The following is a 19175-nucleotide window of genomic DNA, read 5'->3' as shown; positions in this document are numbered from 1 at the left end:
GCTGTCAATACTGAAGTAAACAGTTTGCGACATTTGTAACGTTTATAGCAAAGCCGCCTATGATGATATTAATTATATAAAAATGCTTATCCCAACATTTAGTTGTCAGCAAATTTGTCCCTTTTATGAACAAAATCCGCTACTTTAAATATGGATTGATTTACAAATTCATAAAAATATTGTGAAGGTCTTTAGGATATATGGTTATGTTTATATTTAAAAAATTAAACATATATTTTTCAGTCATTTTGAAAAACCAGGGCAATAATTCCAAAATGTGACCTTGTCCCAACATATAGTTCTTAGGGCTCGTATAAAACACATTTCAATCTTCTTCTTTACGTGCCGTCTCTTTCGTGGAGGTCGGCAATCACATTGGCAAAACTTCACGATTCTCGGCTTTCTTTATGAATTTTTCAAAAGTTAGGTGTGTCCAATTTCTGATGTTTCTCAATCAAGATAGTTTCTTCCTGTTGTCGTCCTGAGACCTCTCTTTCCTTCAATTTTACCCTTAACTAGTAATTGTAAGATGGTATTTTTCATTTCTCAATATTTGTCTCTGAATATATTGAATTGATTTCAATCTTAGCTGCATGTTTCTCTAATAACTTCTTCAATGAAATTGAAAATCCGACTCGCTACAGAGCATAAGATCAGCGATCAGCTATGTAGTTTCCATAAATTGCTTTGTAGAATCTAGAATGGTATGAGAGGGGAGTTAATCACCGCGAACTTACACAACTATTGTGCCCTCCATTCTTGAGTTATAACTTTATGTTGTACCAAAGTTTATATTGCAGGCAGTGGTCTCGGCGCACTCAGTGATGAGGTTTGACGTGGTTGGTAATTCTTCAGTTTCCCTACAGAATCTGCATTCGCTGTTGTTTCTCAGCTTTCACTTACTAAGGTGTGTCCATTGAGAAGACAGTGTCCTGTTAAAACACCCGTGACAATTCGAAAATTGTTCATACTTAAATCAAGGAATATCTTTGTTTTTTTTCGGTTGTAAGTTCTGAAAAATTTCTTCAAGTATCTTCCACTTGAGAAGCAGAACGGTTCTGGTTAAGCTAATGGAGTGTTCGTGTTTTTTCCTAGCTAGATCGTCTGTTTTTATTGCATTATACCCCTTAGTGAGCTGGTAGCCACAGTAGAATTATATTTTCTTTGCTTAATTTATTCAGCTTTTCTAGGTATTCTTTAACCAACCTCGTTGATGATTTGATGATTACTAAGTTGATCGCTTTTAATGCTGCTTGACTATCGGATAAGATGCCTATTTCTTGTTTCCGATAGTTCATATTTATGATAAGTTGTGCGCATCCTTGGTTCGGAGTATTTATTTTTTGACCCAAATACTCCTATTGTTTCTGCTTTAGTTTTGGAAGCATCAATATACCATATTATGATATGGTCTTTTACCTACTGAGCAAACGTTTCTCTCTTCCAATACTTTTTATTGCTCAATACTACAGTGAGGTATAAATCACTTTATCCAACAGCCACTACTTATAGAGACATTACTCACATGTATACATGCTTATAAAATAAATAATAATACACGCGTGAGTTTTTGAAGTTATAACAAACTAGTGTGTTATAATTCAAAGCTACACTATTTTATATAAATTATTAAAGTCTTAATGTCAGTGCTATTTATTATTTACAAAAAAAACGCACATCTATATTGCATAGTAACATAAACGGACCCTGATAATTTATTAATTCGCAACAATAAAAGTAGAACTGGTAGATCCTTTTAAATCAATTATTCTTTAGAGATTGGACATGAAACAGTTCTGCTATTGGATAAAATTTTGTATGGCACTCGCGTGTTATAACATATAAGTCACTTGAGAAAATTAGCCCTAGCCTCGAAATAATAATAATAATTTATTAATTCTCATGTCAATAATTTGGACTATTACTTGAGACACATGTCTCAAGGCGCTACGGCGCTACCAATAATTGACTATCCACACCATATGAAGTCGCGCGAATTCGTTTTAATGGCTTTCGTTTCAGCGTTACTTCGTGATTCTATGTTCTTTCTAATTTTAATACAAATTTAATTGTTTTGAACGTCTTACATTACATCTTCAGTTAACTGCTTATCGATCGGCTATGATTGTAATTTACGGATAGTAGGTTACTGTAGCCGAGTAACTTGCGGCTAGAAGTTAGTCTATAACATTTGTCTCTAATATATAAGAAACAATAAAAACAATTTTATAATTTTCTTTATTTGGTTTACCTTCGCAAATATTATAAATCTGTTTTTGACAGACCAATATATCTTATTTAACATTTGTGTCGTATTTAACATTTAAAGGAGCTAAACTCAAGCTGTTTGCCTTTCCACTTGACTAAGTAAATACGAAAATCATGTAGTATCCGATTGAATAGATTCATTTGTCACACTGCAACTGTCCGCAACCTAACAGATTTATTGTTTGAAATATGCAAATACAGCCGACACCTCTGAGACAAAAAACACGATTTTTTTATATTTTTTTTCATGCACGTATAGGGTGAGTCTTAAATAACTGCAAGTATTTTTGAGGGCTGGTAAATCTCGATAAAAGAAACATATTTTCTCTTTACCGTTTTTCAAATAAGTCCAAACTAGCCGAGATATTTTACTTTGAAAATTCCAAAAAAATGATTTTTCCTTTAAATTTTGAGCAGCACTAGAACTTGTCTGGTTTGTTTTTCTTGTAAATTTAATATACTACCTACGTTGCCATATTATGAAGATATTATGTTTTTAACAAAAAACTAAAATTCCATATTTTCAAACAAAAAAGAAAAAAAGACCCCATAGACGTGTTTCTGGGGTCGAAATATACTACCCCTAAAAATATTTGTACCACGGAACAATCATACATACAGTGTGAGGCTTAAAATAAGTTACATAAATAAAAATAAATGATCTTTTCTAGCAGTAGTAATTGATATACAGTATTATCGAATAAAAACGGCGTCAGCGATGGCCATGAAATGACGATCGATGACATTTCCCATATAATTTTACATATAAAATGACAGCGATCTTTATTTCATAGCCACCGCTGACGCCGTTTTTATTCGATCATACGGTACTAGCAGCATTAGAGTTTAATTTTAAAAGTGGTCATTGGAAAAAAAAGTTTGCTATTTTTTCTATTTCTACTGATCAATTTGTTTGTGCGCTGTAGGGGCATAAACTCTGAGTGTTATTCTCTAGTGCAATCAATAAAATATATATGTTGACAGACAGCATTCAAAAATTTATAGAAAAAATGATTTGCTCTATAATTAAAATGATAAAAAACATACTATGTATGGTTTTATTTAATGACAGTTTGCTAGGATAATCTAAGAGCTAGCAAGATTTTCGACAAAGAATTTGAAGAAAGCTGGTTTTTAATATATCTTTTGCTAGCTCTCTGTTCGGGCGGTCTGATTGCCGGTAAACGTTGCATTCACTACTACGCATCACATCTGTACAAGGCATCTCATTTTCGTGTGTTTTATGGGATTTCTTGTTTATAAGTAGAGATACAGTTACGGTTGAGTAAATACACGGTTTTCACATACTACTGCGCAACACATCTCTACAAGGTGTTTCATTTTTGTGTATTTACCATCGGCATAGTACTGCAAGTGTACCTCTTCTATTCAATGTAATTACTAGTAGTTGGTAGTAGCATTTGCGAATGCTTCCTCGATATCTAAAAAAGCGGGCATTGTTAGCTCTTTATCCTCTATTGACTATTTTTTTTATAGTTTTATTTATGTATACCTCTCTAGTTCCGTTTTCGATGAGTCAGAGAATAGGCTTATCGGCCTGTATGACTTTGGTATTAAATGCGATACATTGTCTAACTTAGGAACACATGATTTTAACTTTTTGCCATCTTACCGGTATGATTGCCATGCCAGGTTAGCTTTGAGTATCTTACATACAGTATGTCCACGGATTGTATTTACAAGAGGAAAAACTTTTTTAGTATTGACAATTTGAGAAAAACGCATTCTTCATAAAAAAATTTGCTTGTTCTGAAAGGGTTAATACTGTTTATACTTTTACAAATTTCCATACGATTTTAGAGAAAATTAAAAGAAACTTCAAGATGTAGTTGAATTTTTTCTAAGAATTTATTCCATGCATGGTAATATATTTTGGTTTTCAACCTTTGATAGATTGTTATACCTAGAATTGTAATTAACGTCACATTTTTTTGCTGTTTTAAAATGTTAAAGAGGCACAAAATTTATTGTGATAATAGTTATCCGAAAAATGTGATGCTTTCACAACAACAAAAAGTATGACATTAATCAAAATTAATTATAACCATCTATCAAAGAATAAAATCGAAATTATATTACCATAGAAACGTCTTTTCATTTTTAAAAATTGAAGTATATTTTTATGTTTATTTTTAATTTCCTTTAAAACGGTAGGAAAATTTGAAAAAAATTTAAATGGATTAACATAATATCACAAGAAAACTCTATAATAAAATTTGAGTTTTCTTCATCAGTTATACAAGCATTGCAGGAAATAAAGTAGTATATTTGCTAACACCCATGCTCGACCTTTACTTTTTTTCAATTTTCAAAATGTATAAGTTCAAGATTATAAGATAAGGGTTTTATTGAAAGTAATTCATTTAAAACGAACACAAATTCAGCCAGCATTTTTGATTCATATATATTAGTATAATAACTTTGCGGTAATTGCCGCATAAGAAATGCATTAGTTCCTAGTAATATTTCTCGCTTGTTGTATAGAACGGGCGTAGGCATTTCCCGGATTTAGTTAAGAATATTTATTGTTTGGATGTTAAGAAATGCAGTTCGCAGTATTAAAGAAGACCAATAAAGTCTAATTTATAGGACGTGATAAAAGCGGGTATATGCGAGGAACATGTGCGTTAATCCTTTTGTTTTACCTTTATACGAATCATAATTATACGTTATTGTAATTGTATGTTACTGTGTTGTGATATATTTGAGTACTAGATTGTTTATGCTAGGCTTTATTAATATGGATTTAAGTTTACATATTTCTGTAAATTTTACTATACATGGAGTTGGCAGCAACTTAAAAAAAATACTCTTCTCCGCGTGCCTCTTCGCAATGAATACTGACGATGCTTACAGAGAATTCTTTTTGCCTTTCTGCTGTTGTGACAATTATTTGAACAAACATTCCTTCCATGTCTTATGTTTTTCATCTACCACATATATCTCTTCTACCTGGACCTCACCTCCCTTCGATTTAACCTTTAATGACAGGTTGTAAGTGGCATTTGTCATTCTTGAGAATATGTCCAAAGTACGCCGATTTCCTTTTGTATAATTATACTAGCTCTGTCTCTCTTGCGATATAATACAGATTTATTACGGAGTTTCTTCAGCATCCGACGAATAAAGGCTTCGATTTTCCTCATTGTAGTCACTTTGCTTAATTGTTTTATATATTCAGTATAATATTTTTTTAAATATGACTGTTTTAAGCAAATGACAAAACTCTACGCTGCTAAAGAGAATCTTTTTGGTGCTCGTACTCATTGTTTAAATTATTCTTGTCGTATCGTCGTCTAGTCTTGTCATTTACTAGGGCCCAGGTTTCCATTCTATATAAGGGTACAGGACACTGCCGCGCCTAACCATACACTATCAGGTGTTCAATGTTAGATTTTTATTACAAAAGGATTGTTAAAATATATATGTAAAATTTAAGGTAGATTTCCACCAAACGGAAACAATTATTACAACTACACTCACGAACCGGCACGAAAAACAGACACCTTAAAATTTTGATGTATTTTTTATAGCTTAATATATTTTGTTCTGGTAGGCCGATTTTGATAATTTTTCAAGCAATATGTAGCTAAATTATTTAAGTTTTTAGGATCACTTTTTAAATTAAAAATTAAAATTCCCATCTGTCCGTTACACGAAGAAAACAAAATATTGATATTTTGGTGAAAGTTGGTGAAACACTCTGTGAAATATGTTATGACAGCAAGGAATTAAAAAAATATATAAAATCATCTAGGTACATCCTTTCTTGATAGTTTGTTTTTTGGTTCATCCCGATGGCTTTATTTTTGTTGGAGATATTACTTTTGAAAAAGACACTAATATTTTTTCGTATTTTTGATATTAAAACCATACCTCTGCTTTTAGTCCTTCTTCTTCGTACGTTAGGACCAAGTCCTGTGTTTTCTTCAATGGTTCCCTAAGAACCGTTGGGATGATGAAGACCAGCTTTCATACCATCTAGGCGGTCGAGGTGTGTTAAGTCGTTTCTCCTTAGCAATTTTTGCTAACCGGTCATTTGACATTCTGTCTACATGGTCTCTCCACTCTCTTCTCCTGTTTCTTGCCCATCTTACTGCATCCTGTATTTTACATGATTCTCTTATATCCTCACTTCTTTTCCGATCATATAAAATATAATATTTTTCGTACAGTTTACTTTAATGTAATATATATGTCTCATATAATACATAATATGTCTCATGGAATATATATTAACCAATATCAAATAGAAGATACAACTGCTTACAAGTACCTACTTGGAACATGAAATACGTATAAGCCGCGATAACCAAACTTGCGAGCTTAACAGACGCATAGGACTGACTTCGGCTGCCTATAACGCAAAGAGCAATGGAAAGATCAATGTTGGGGATATCTCTGAGAGACAAAATATCGAATATCCAAGTACGAGACAGAACAAAAGTCATGGATGCCATAGAGAAAATAATTATTTTGAAATGTAATTGGGCAGGGCACATTGCAAGGCTAAACGATGACCGACGGACGAAGAAAATAATAGAATGGAGACCAAGACATGATGGATTCAGGAGCAGAGACCGTCCTCCAACCTCCAACCAGATGGCATGCCGACTTAAGACGTATTCACAGCAACTGAATGCAAGCAGCTGAAAATAGGGAGTTCTGGAAGCAAACGAGAGAAGCCGATGTCCAGCAATGGACTTTAGTGGCTGGTTGATGACTCTCATGTAGTTAGGTGTAATTCATTATAAATTTGAAAAGCTGGCAAAGGTCGGTTTCTTGGCAATAAACTTACAATAAGTCTATCGTCTCGATTCGATGTTCTCTTACGAAGGTTCCTGGACGTCTAGCATATAAACTTCTCTCTAGGAAGTGACTGTACTGTACTTCACTCTCACCCAAATCTGTTAGGGGCATAATTTTGATCTCTATTATCTTCAATATTTTCCAATTAAACCAACTATAGCGGATACAACTTCTGGACTTAAAAAAAAAACATCTCTGCTAGAGTAACTGCCCAACAGCTAACAGACAATAATAATATGATTTTTCTATAACAGTGACATTATATAAATGATAGACACTATTTCATAGGTCTGTTGACTGGGACCGAAAATAAAGACAATGTTTTAATATAAAAATTAAGTTCTCAATCTAGTCAGTATTAAGTCATGAGCAACTAGTACGTAATGACTCTTATATTTACATCTAGATTTACACTTATAATGTAATACTATTTAGAGTAGCGTTATTTGTGAAAAAGATAACGTATAAACATAGGATTACATTATTTTTACACAATAATTATTAATGTAAATCCTCGCTTAAAACACAGATGAGACTTATGACCCAGAAAGATTAATTAATTGATAGCGATAATCGATGATGCAAAACGCAGACGCCGTGTAGGGTCTCCTTTATCGTCTTCCAGGTGGCTCCCTATGCGGTCGATCGTTAAACCGTGACTTCCGTCCAGTCGTCATGCAGGTATCATAAGAGAGCTCTCGTTTAATTTTCAATTTAGCCCAGATACAGACAGCCATCGCCAAGTTTAATTGGAAAAGCGAAACAAAAAACCTGAGCCTGTGTCGGACATTGAATCGGACAAATCAAGTTGTTGCTTGGTAGAATCAGAATCTCAAATTGATGTTAAGAGAATGTCGATTAGACATTTTACCGGACTTGCTTAATTGTTTTATATATTTATGATAATATTGTTTTAAATAGGAGCACTGTTTTAAGCAACTGACAAAATTCTACGCTGTTCATTTTTTTTTCTTCTTTTTGGTGAACTCGTACCTATTGTTTATATTATTTTTGTCGTATCGTGTTTTAGTTTATTCGTGTTTTAGTTTATTCATTTCATTTTGACCTTTACTCCTACGTGGAACAATAAATGCTTTTCAGCAGGTTCGGTTGTTTGCAATAGATTTGATATTTCACCACGATCGATTAACTACGTTGATCTTCTTTTTGATTGTTCTTTGCCATGTGTGGCTTAGACGACCATTTCCTTTACTGCCGTGTCGGTTCCTCTTAATAGCTCTGCCAGCGATGCTGTTGCCGCTTCGCCTTAATATGTGTTCAATCAGCCTTAATTTCCTCAGTTTGATCTCATTATACACCTGCCTCTGGTTGGTTAAGCTCCCTAAATTCTCATTTCTGATAGTGTTTGGCCAGAATATTCCTACACTTTTTCACAGATAGTGATTTATGAATACTTGGCCTTGTTTATTCTGTTTATACTATACTCTAAGTGCAATACATACTCTGTCTATATTAAACTCTAGTTGCAAAAACGTTACAGCAATTACAAGAAATGCTGAACACATATATCTGGGCATACGAAACTTTGTGCCTTAATCTGAACATCGATAAAACTAAAATCACGTGCACTCCCCCGTAAAAGCATAACAGTGCTATAAAAATTGGAGAAGAACTACTGGAATATGTAACGAAATTTAATTACCTCGGCAGTTTGATTTCGGAAAAGGCCAATATCGACTCTGAAATTCAGCACAGAATTAGCAGCGCCTCAAGAGCATTCTGGAAATTAAAAGACAGGGTTTTCTACAATCATGACGCAGAAAAATAAAACTTTCAGTGTACCGAGCAATAATAGTTCCCACCTTATTATAGGGAAGAGAAACCTGGGTGCGTCCCGCCGGTACACGAAAGCATTAAACAAGTTGCAACAGAGACATCTTAGACAACTGTTTAGAATAAAATGGTACCACCATGTCTCAAATATATCAGTCCTTAAAAACTAACTTCGAGAGCGCTGAAATCATGATTACTATGTCCTGCTTAAGATAGTGTTACGGTTTAAAATTTCACCGTAACTTATTTTACTTATTTTGCTTATTTTTAGGAATAAAACTAAACTTACTTGAATAACTTGAATAATAACGTTTAATTAGCTTACTTCTTAACTGTACATATAACTTCTAATAATATCTTATCTATTAAATCTCTTCACCACAACAATTTCTTGGGATGGAGTTGTCTCCGATAACTGTAATATAAAACCTCATTAATAAGATATCAATTTGTCTGTTTAAAACCTACCTTTCTTTCTACAGTGGTTACTAATTCTTTATTTAGACTTATGCTTGTGTTAGGATATTTTCTTGGCATATTTCTTCGGAGGATTCTTGAACATAGACTTGATGTGATTATCTTTTGTCATTTCCAAATGAAACGAGTGGGAATGTTGGGTCTACAATATACATATGGGTTATGGATTTTATTATGTATTTTTCCTGTGTGTAATCAATTGATTTTACCTGATTATAGTTGATTTTTCCCTAAATTTCATCTTGTTTATATTACGATTTACAGACTGACGTTTCAATTGTTTGTTCAGCTGATCGTGTGACACCGGCGTTGAAGTTTGACAGATGGATCTTTGTAAATTAGGTTTTCGATCTTTTTAAACGGTTTTATATATGATCGGAAAATGTATTAATAATTTTCCGAAGATATTATGTTCATATAGGGATTATTATAATTTTATTATGATGTAATAAAATGTTTCACCAATCCTTAAGCATTAAATAAAATTTTACATCGAATTTTATTTTGGGTCTTTTGTTTTACTGGTTGCCTGTGTTAGACTTTGGGTTGGTATCTTGGAGTCCAGCGTCTTTTGCGGATTTTGCAAACACGCGTCCTTTTTCGACTTTGAACCATCTTGGTGAAAGCAAGGGAAGCCCTCTGATCTCTGCCGAAAATAAAAGAAATTCTAGTGAAATTTTGGCTGGTCGCCGTTCCATATATATTGGGATTGTTCAGTAGAATTACGGTCTTGGAATTCATTGAGGGTCGAGAAGACCGATTGGCAAGAAATTGAGCTTGGCCTGTGTAGTTGGAATTCCGTTGAAAACCTTGAAAAGGGGTATCTTTGTTGGTTGGGTAAGAGACATTCTTAGGTGTAAGGTTCTCTTCTACAACTATTTATTTTAGAGGACAGTAGCTGTAGATGTGTGCGTGGACGTACTGGGATGAGTACGAGGACAGTTAAGGAACCCTTTTCCATGGAGTAACATGCGTTGAGACGCCATCTTGTCTTGGAAGGTCCGCATGGTGGAAAGGTATTTTACTATGTCCAAACTAGAACGTGTCACTAAAATAGATCACATTTTAGGGTTCTTGTTCCTTGGTTATTACTCCTTAGTGATGATTACAGTTTAGCTTAAGATTTTTATCATTTTTTTTGTACTGGATTTGGTACTGCAACTAATGCCATTGTGACGTGAATGCCACTGTGATGAGGAATACCACTGGGATACTGAAGACCAGACACCTGTATTTTCTCATGGACTGACTGGAACGACCACTGGATGACAGATAAGACTTTAATCATCTCTTATTTTATTGCGTTTATGATTGATTAAAATTTATTACATTAAATATACGATCGTATGTGAACTTCGTATACCAGGGGATTTTACCTCTAAATTTCATTTTATTCTTTACAGTCATTTAATCATAATCACAAATACGCATCAGGGTTGTTCACAGTTTAGTCACAACAATATTTTGTGATACTATTCATGATTTAATTTATTTTACGGATAGTTCATTTTTTACTAGTATATATATGTTTCATTATTTCGTATTTAAATATTTGCTACATTTTATGATAGATCTTGGCAATTTGTTTTAACTTTAAATTTAATATTTATTAAACGAATCCAGTACATTTTGGACTTTTCAATCAGTACACTTTTTCCATACACCTCCCTTTTGATATCTCTTGTTCTGTGCATATATATTTTACTTAATTATTTACTGAGCTAGCTGGAACCTATTTGTAACGGAACCTGGTGAATCTGAGTTCTCATTATAAACTTTTTCACCCAAGGTGGCGTTATAATAAGCTGGCCACATATGCAGAATGGACCAGGCCACATATGCAGAATTGAAACCAGGTGGACAACTCAAAAGGTACAAGAATGTTTTCCACGAAAAATTAAAGAGGATAAGTATGCAGAATCAGTGAAGGGAAGCAGCGCACAATAGAACGCAATGGTAAAGAATCGTAAATTCAGTTAACAACGACAACCAAAAAGTACAGAGGCAACAGAGTAATGAAACCACGTATCGGGCTTTTCAGTGACCATCTTCTGATGCGTGTCCAATACTATAATATAAATATACTATAATAAACATATGGCTATAGTTTATACTATGGAACAACTTTTACAACTACTAAAACTGCTATAGGGGTACCTAGAGGTTGTATTTGAGTTATTTTGGACAATTTCGACAATATCATTATATAGTTTTAGCATTTGGCGTTGAAGTTCCAAAAAAACACCAATTTATTCAAAGATTTTTTTTTGTTTTTTTAAGATTTACACAAATACATACATAAATAAAGTTTAATTAACCACATTTTATTTAGCTGTAGATAATTTACTAACATGCATTGCAAGTTTAATAGATAATTAAAGCTAATGGGATTGACAGACAAAGCCACGTGTAGGTACTGTCAAATGGAAGAAGAAACGCAGAACACATTCCGTGTTGGTCCGATATATATTGTTAATTGTACTGAGCAATGATAAGTTCTTGGCAAAGAGCTGCCTAGAATATCAGTTTCGAAGCTATTAGACGTCTTGAAAAGGATACATTCGAAAAATCTAATCTAGAAATAAGAAGCTAGTTGCAATAGTTCTGGAAAGATCGCAATGAAATAGGCCAATAACCGCTTTAAACGAAAAAATATCTTCGCTAGCCTACATTCATTTTTGGATATACTCCTCTCCTAACAAATCGATATAAGTGGAAATTATAGTGAGGAGAGGCTCGGAAAATATAATAAAATTTCATTAGAATATTTTGTACATACAACAGATTATTGTAATATTGGTATGGAACCCTAAAGTGAAAGCTGCTATCTATGTGTTGTTTTAGTTTTCAATTTTCGTAGAATGACAATAGTTAGATACTGTCATAAAATATTTGTTTTAGGTTATTGGTTACTCTTATAGTGTCCTCCATCACCCACTGGTTTCCATGTGCCATCTTTGTCTGTTCTTCCAATCTCCTGGTTATATCAGTCATATATTCCAGGTGTAGATTAGTACTATCTGGTTATCAGCGAAACGCAGAGTATATAGAGATAGATTGTCATTAATAGATGTTCCCATCTGCCTTAGTAGAAGTACTCAAAATAGCGGAGGAGGCACAGGATTTTTCTGCTGCTCACCGAAGACTATGCGCGGTGATAACTTTGGATGTGAAAAACGCATTTAACAGCGCGTCATGGCAAGTAATATTAGAGAGTCTTAGACACAGAGAAAAATAGATGAGGGCCTAATAGCTTTTCTAGCATCATACCTCAAGGATAGGAAACTTATTATAGAAGCGGAAGGCGAGACCCAAGAAATACCCTTGAGCAGTGGTGTACCCCAAGGTTCCATACTTGGACCCATATTGTGGAATATCTTATATGATAGCCTACTCAGAATCGAAATGCCGGTCGGAATATCTTTAATCGGTTTTGCCGATGATATAGCCATGACAATAGTGGAGAAGGATGAAAAAATTCTCATGAACAAAGCAAATACCGGCCTTCAACGAATTTCAAACTAGATGGAAAGCAAATTGCTTAAACTTGCACCACAGAAAACAGAGGCAATAATATTAACAACAAAACGAAAGGTGAAGCCAATATGCTTTTCTATAGAGAGCGTGGATATTATTCCATCAAAAGCTATCAAATACCTAGGAGTATGGCTGGACCCTAAATTAAAATTTACGGAACACATAATTCGAACTATACAGAAATCTGGAAAAACACTAACAGCCTTGTCTTGCATCATGCCAAACATTGGGGGACCAAGATCCTCCAAAAGAAAAATATTAGGTAGCGTAATACACTCTCAAATACTCTATGCGGCTCCATTCTGGCACACCGTAACGAGTAATAAAAGCAGAACAAAAAAACTCGCGGGGATCCAAAGACTTACTTCCATCTGAATTGCAAGTGCCTACAGAACAATCTCTACAGAGGTAGTAGGCGTAATAGCAGGCGTCCCACCCATAGACCTATTAATAGAGGAAAGGAAGGAAATTTATAATGGAGTACAGAAGCAAATCGCAAGAGGGGACCTACTCGACAAGTGGCAGGAAAGATGGGTGAGAGGAACAAAAGGAAGATGGACATATAATTTGATTCCTGATATTAGGCAATGGATATCCAGGCCATGCGGAGAGACTGATTACTTTGTCACGAAAGGTCTATCGGGATATGGTTGCTTTATGAAGTATCTAACGGAAAGAAAGAAACGGGACTCAGATAGTCGCAACTACTGTGGAAATAGTGATGACGCAGAACATACACTGTTTAGATGTACGAGATGGGACTACATTCGTAATGATTATAAAACTCATACCGGCTCAGTTTTCAATGCTGAAAATATGATGAAATACCTCACTGGGACAGAGGAAATGTGGAAACTAACTGCAGGGATACTAAGACAAATATTAGAGGAAAAGGAAAATTATATAAGAAGACAGTAAACAGACAACTATCATGGCGAAGTAATGCGGAAGCGGTTTCCACCATGATCAGCGTTAGGGAAGTGTGGGTTTTTTTTAGCCGGTAAGAATCCGGCACTACCCGGCACTAAGGACAGTAGTTTACTGTTATTAGTGCTGGGTGTCTTATGCAAGATTCTCTTTCCCACAGAATAAAAAAAAAAATGTTCCCATCTGATTACATTCCTTGGGCCAGTGTTAAGAGCTCCAATAGCTACATTCTAAATAAGATTGAGGATAAGCAACACATGTGTTTTAGACCCTTTTGTTATTAGGAATTCTTGAAATATATTCCACTGATAATAATATCTTTATGCTCTTATTGAGATAAATTCAATATTAATACCTTAATAGATCGATATACCGGCAACGCCGGTGACAAGCCTCCGTGACGTATGACGGCAGACGTATAAATCACGGATTCGATGCGATGGAAGCGGACGCCGGCAGAAAAAGACGTCTGTGGGACGACTGTCGTCCGGTTGAGTTATTTACCGAAGGACGGGCCGACCGGTAGAACGCATATTGGCCGAGCTGACCACGTCCTAAGAAGGGAAGGACAGTAAATTATCGATGGGGGAATTGGACAGTTAAATGATAAAATTGTCAGTAGATTCAATAATATCCAAAGCTCATTTTTGATTTATCGTTTTTGCGGCTTCGTGCCTTTTTTCTGTTACGATCTAAAGATAGAAACAGGATATTAAAAATGTATTAGAGGGGAGTTGGGACTGTGTCAAATATTTAACATGGGAATGGGATGTAAAATCATTTATAGCTTTCATTTATTGTTGGGATTGGGGGTATAAGAAGAACAAGAGGGTCTGAAATAATAAAACAACCTTCGGTAAAAGGGTCATAGGTTTGTTTATTAATTTAACAAGTTAGAAAATGGGCGGAGGAAATTTCGACACTAAGCAGGTAGCGACTAAAATTTAATGGCAATTTTCGACACCAGCCCCAAGTTCCGTTTTTATCTGACAGGTATATTCGACACCAAATAAATATAGCTGCGAAATAAATAAAATATCATAATTAATTTATATATTTATTTTAATAAAAATAATGTACATTTTATATTTTAAAATTAATAATATCTGAATACAATACTTATTAATAATATCTGAATACAATACAATTTATTTGGTATTATAGGAATGGTAAGACATAGCTTTTATAAAATCTAACCTACATATTTGTTGGGATCGTAGTTTATCCACCATTTTCTCCATAAATACCAATTTAGCCTTAACGGTATTATCTTTGACTTTTGCTGGTATTTTTAAACTATTTATTTTGACATAAGTCTCTACTTGAAATTCTTTTAACTTTTCAATAAAAATAAAAATAGAAGGATGCGTTGAATAAAAAGAAGTATTAAATCTTGAATGAAAGGATTCACAGGCATTCGTAGTCCTCGCAATAGACGGATTCTGATTAGACCATATGTGCGGTGGAAATAGAGCGCTATCGATTATGTAATTTTCCAGTAAATAGTCTGCATATAAATCAAGTGACGCGTTTTTAGGTTTATATGACATAAGATCATAAACAAAGCAATCTTCAACATCTACTGGATTTAAATAAGTTAAACCAAACGTATGTCTTAACCATTTTCCAATTTCTGAATTTGTATCCTTATATTCTTGTACCAAACCCAAAGATTGAATTTTTTTAAACCAGTTCTGATGTAAGTGAAAACGGCATCCACTAATTTTTACATTTGGCCACATAGACAATAAAGCACAGTGAATTGCTTTTTCAAAGTCCACAAATATTTCAGTTGGCTCTAATGATAACTCAAATGTTTCAAAAATCTTTGACTTTAATAAAGAAAATAAATGTTTGTATGTCATTGACAATTTGTCCTTTAACAAACAGTATGCTAAAGGTACATAATGTCCATTTTCAAAGCCATGTATTGTAAATAATTGGAGAAAAAATTTGGTACTGTATGAAAATGTACCATCCATATACAAAGTTTGTAGTTTACACAACAAACGAATATTTGTCTCGCATGAAAATACAATTACATTAAATTCAGGATGATTTAAAAACAAAAAACTTTCATTGCGACAGGTTTTAGGAGAATAATTACTAACCGCGTTATGAACTTCTGATATGCTTCTAGGTAACGGACCTGGTAACAGTTTACGACGACAGTTGTAAATGTTTTTTCTTATGCAAGCTATGTCAGGAACCGTTAGCAAATTGGCATCACACTCAGTAACAGCAGTTCTTGTAATTTTTGCAGGCTTTTCTGATATATCCTCTTCGGCTTTTCTTTTACATGCATTGGTAACCATCTTTACTTGAAGCTTTTTCGGATCGGCTTCATGATTATGTACCAAATCACGTCTTGTGATGGTGAGGTCATTACAGCCTATTGTAAACACTTTTGCGGAACACTTAGTGTTTCTTTGAATGCAGCGCCAAAATATCTCGCCGCTTTTTAACACTTTCTGTTTTGAGAACGAATGATTCTCCACCACTAATAAATCTCGACCACGGGAACTTTTTATCAAACTCATGTTTAAAATATCTATAAGTGCACTAGTCAACGTCAAACAATAAACTGCAACTGAATAATTTTCGTGTAAATTTAATCACAAGTACAGAAGTGACAATAAATATTGGGGAAACCCAATTAATTACCTACCTACCTGCTTTAGGGCGCGGTGTCGAAATTTCCTATAATAAAATTTGACCCCTCGATTACCCCAGGTACAAACACAATTTGGTGTCGAAAGTTCGCCCGCGCTAGAAAATATTTGTAGCCATAAATGAAATCGTAAGAACAGTCTTACGAAAGTCGGGATTAGTTGAACGATGTTTGATTGATATGAATTTCAGAACAGAGAACAGAAACTTATTTCTATTGTTTCAGCCATGTTACTATTTTTCATGTATAGAACGGTTTAATTTTGTGTATATTTCTATAATGTGACAAAGAAAATCATTTAGCCCATTAGATTTAATTAATTCTGAAAATTTAGGTTTAATAGTATATCACGCAACGAGTGCTAACAAAATATATTACGTATGAATGAAAGAATGAACCTAACCAACTGCCCAGTTTTAAAAACCGAATTACGCATTATACTTAACTTAAAACAATTAAATGAATTAGCGTAATTCAATTCGCTAAAGCTTTATTCCTTTGTAATATTAAATTAACCAGGTTGATTGTAATGATCGGTTGATGCAAAATATCCGTCAAATGTAAAAGTTGATTATAGAGTAGAAATGTCAAATATTGAAGTTTAAAGTATAAAGGAGTTTAACGATTATTATATTCCAAAATATACCTATTACTAACTACTAATTGTATACCGAACGGCTCAAGCTGTACCTTGCTACTCCCAAGGCGTTAAACGCTATATACGGGAGCTATTATTATTATTATTATATTCCAAAATATACCTATAAATGACCTGTTTAGCTTTTGAAACAGTATTTTTGATATTGAATAACATATAATTGACAAACGAAACAGAAAAACTACCCTTTTGCACTGGTTAATTTGGGGACAATAATGACAAATGTTATTCAGGAACCATGTTCCCAAACATTCAAAATTTCAGGTAAAAGTAACGGAAATAAGTAATTCCGTAAGTTTACATATTCCTTAAGAAATTGTTTGATTTTTTTCTAATGACAGTGTTGTTGTGGGTGTCTGTGATCTTTTCCTCCAACAATCCCTGTTCTCTCGTGGCGACGTTAGTTTGGACTGCCTTGATCTAGGGTTGCAGCAAGAACCGAGCAGCTCTTTTTCGATTTCCCACATATTTATTAAAATGGAGCTGCCTGGTTATTGCAGCCATCTCTTGAATTAGTGTCTGTATACGGCATAGTTAATGAATTTTTACTGTACAAATAATACTGTCCAAAAACTAACTGAAAATGCCAGCTCAGCGCGAGCCAAGTGCTGGTATATCAGTGAAACTGTCGCCAGCTACTGACTACGTATAAATTTGCCATTTGGATTTGTTCTATGGATATGTTGGACATTGAATATTTGCATAACCAAACTAGTGACATGTAATATTTTGTTATGACGTATGTCATTGTCACTTTTTAGTGTAAATAATGAATGATAATATAGTCTAATAATGTTTCAGTTAATAGTGTGTTTGGTTAGTGTTTTTACCTTATCAGCCAGTCGAGAACGCCTAGTTATGCATGGTAAGTAAATTATATTGTAGACAAATGTTTATTATATTAGCTTTCCTTAATTTTACAATAATTCCTTTAAACTATTGAACAATTTTTCTAATAAACAAATTTACAAAAAGTACTAACTTTTTGTAAATTTGTTTATTACCATCAGAAGAATCTTCATTCCTATTACTAATAATAAGAATGTACCTATACATAGATATAAAAAGAATAAGGGATAATAATAGAGGATTAATGAGTTTAAAAAAAATCTTAGTGGAAATCAATTAGAGGGCTACGTGATAATATGTGAAATGTTGTAGGTGATATTTCAGAAAGTGATGAGCAAATGCACGACCAAGACCAAAACTCGCTAGATCTTGGTCTTACAGGGTCCATTCTTGGTCTTGCTGAAATACTCTTGCAGTCTTGCACTTTTTAATGGATTATTATTTACTAAAGGCACTTCCTACATAGAAGATCTTTAAATAAATAGTATTTTAAGTCATTGAATGGCAAATGAAACTTTTTTAAGAAAAAATCAATTTTTGTCCGATGAAAATTTGTATTTCTCAATATACAGGGTGGTCCGAATTTAAATCGAGAAATATCGTCAATATATTTTGCAGATAAAAATAAGTAAACAAATTTCTGTAAATCTGTGTCTTAAAATGCTTCGTTCAGAGATACAGTGTGTAGGAGAAAGAAGATTCATTTTTATTTCTTTTTTTTTGTAATTCCTGAACTAACGTCGATATTTAGATCAAAATTGATGTCTGGGTTCTGTTGAACCTTGGACACAAAAAAATCCAAATTTATTACTTCAGTCTAAGAACCATCTAGTCTACATGTTTATTTTTTACTTTTGCCAATAGGCCCTTTTTTGCGTAGAAAACGCCGAAAATTTATATTTTTTTCTGGGTAGCGTATTACAGGCACGGACGAAAAGTTATTACTCTTCAAAACAGTTAAAAAACATGGTGGTCGCGCCACCTATAGGTGGGAGTCTTATAACAGCAAAATCAAATTTCTCATGTAAAAAAAATCCAGAATCCAATTTTCATCGACATATCGACGTCAATTAGATGAATTATCAGAAATTATGTGGAAAAAATAAAAATGAAACTTATGCACCCTGTATCTCTGAAACGAAACATTTTAGGACATACATTTAT

This window comes from Sitophilus oryzae, unplaced genomic scaffold (genome assembly GCF_002938485.1).
Source record: "Sitophilus oryzae breed Bouriz unplaced genomic scaffold, Soryzae_2.0 scaffold_1625_pilon_pilon, whole genome shotgun sequence".
In the NCBI taxonomy this organism is placed as follows: domain Eukaryota; kingdom Metazoa; phylum Arthropoda; class Insecta; order Coleoptera; family Curculionidae; genus Sitophilus; species Sitophilus oryzae.
The sequence above is the reverse complement of the archived record's forward strand: the minus strand, read 5'-3'. Positions refer to the sequence as shown.